Genomic DNA, 1,993 nt, shown 5'->3' on the forward strand with positions numbered 1-1,993 from the left:
TTTAATTAATTAAAATGTTTTTTTTTTGTTTGAGAAATCGCAGGCTGTTAAATAAAAAAATATATACAAATGTTGCTAAGCCTGCGCATGAGCATTTTGTAAGCAAGCATAACAACAATTGGAAATGTTCAACTTTTTTCTTCAATTTAAAATTGTGTATGAATGAAAATAAATGTGTGTGGTTGGCATTTTAGCGAGTCATTTTTGATTTCGCCAAAATACAATTCCAAATGCCAACACAAATTAAACTTAAAAAATATAAATTGATTTTCATTCGCGGCAAAAGTGCTAAGGTGTTAGAAAATTTCGATATCTTCCAGCTCATGGCACGACTGCAGTGACGCAAGTGTGTTCTTGTCACAGCTAAGTTTTCCTTTATGTAGGTACGCTTTGTAGAGATTGATGACTGAGTGGCTTGTACATGCGCTCTGTGTCCGACTGCGTGAGATTTCATGTTCGTCCGTCTGCTGCCAGCAACCAAAGTGAGTACATGTAATTCGTTGGCAAGTACACTAAGTAAGTAGCGTGCGCCGAACCTGACACGAATATACATACCAAACACACACACATACAGAGTTATAGAACTTTTTCAATTTACAAATATTAAAAATATAAAAAAAAAATATTTCTGGAAATTCTTAAAAGGCTGCTAACATACATATATTAAGAGCATTCATAATGAAACCTATTTGCGATACACATTTCTATAATGAAGTATCTAAAGAGAATGACTTGTCCTGTCTTCTTAAGTGTTGTACGATTTTCGAATTTATTATTAATATTTAATTATTTATTAATAATATTACATATAGGAGAAAAAAGCATTTCCGAAGCGTTGTTATTTTGTATTGTCTTTTTTATGGAAATTCACTTTGAAATTCCTTAAATTATTTAAAAACTAAATTATAAAGAAAATTCTATTTATTAAATATAAAAATTGATCAATAGTATTTTTGTTCGCGCAAAAAAAAATACACATTGGCAATGTTTAATGTTAAAAATGGTGATATTAAAACGTAAATAAGCACCAACCGAATCATCAAATACCATCTTAAAAATATGTAATAATTTGTAGTTGAAGTATAAGTATTGAAAGCATTTTAAATCGAATATATATAGCTTTTGTAATTGGTTTATACACGCATACCAACAATATTAACATATAAAACTTTGTCAAAATGTAGCAAAATCTTTTCTCGTAGTCATACATACATACAAACATGTGTATATAAATATAAGAACGAAATGACTTTACTCCTGGCCTTAATTGCCACACAATTAGTGAAATTATATAGAAAAGTGTAGTTTTTTAAATACGTAAACTATTAGCTATGTATATGAGCCAGCCTACAGCAAGTAGAAAATGCAAGTATTCAAATGCCACACATTGAAAATGTGTTGAATTTTAAGTGCGTAATTTATTTATGAAAATTATTCTTTCACTTTTTGATATTTCATATGCGACCATTTGGTGGTGTCTAGTAAGGATTACACAAAAAAATCATATTTTTTTGCATTGCATCGACATCTTCATACAGTGACTGCTTGACATCTTAAACTCACATATCTCTCTATGTTTATAAGAATTCTGTTAGAAAACCAATGTTTTTCAAAATGTATTTTGTTGCAATATTTATCATGTCATAGATTTTTGTTGCAAATCATTGACTTTCCGCAAACATTCACAAGTAAATATAAAATAAAATAATTATTTATCAAGCTGCTGGCTGTCTCTTCAAAAAATTTATGAAATCAAATCACACATTAAAAGTAATAACAACAACAACACATTTTGAATGTGTATCTCCTTGATAATTTCAATGAAATGTGATCATTTATTTATTATGTATGTATATGTAGTAACGTGGTATGGTTAGCAAAGTGTGTTTGTATTTGTGTGTTTTACTTATTGTCGAAAATGATAAGTAAATATGATAATGATAATGATACAAATTGAAATTACATTTTAAATAAATTCGGCTTGTAAGCGCAA

This window comes from Zeugodacus cucurbitae, chromosome 2, assembly GCF_028554725.1.
Source record: "Zeugodacus cucurbitae isolate PBARC_wt_2022May chromosome 2, idZeuCucr1.2, whole genome shotgun sequence".
In the NCBI taxonomy this organism is placed as follows: domain Eukaryota; kingdom Metazoa; phylum Arthropoda; class Insecta; order Diptera; family Tephritidae; genus Zeugodacus; species Zeugodacus cucurbitae.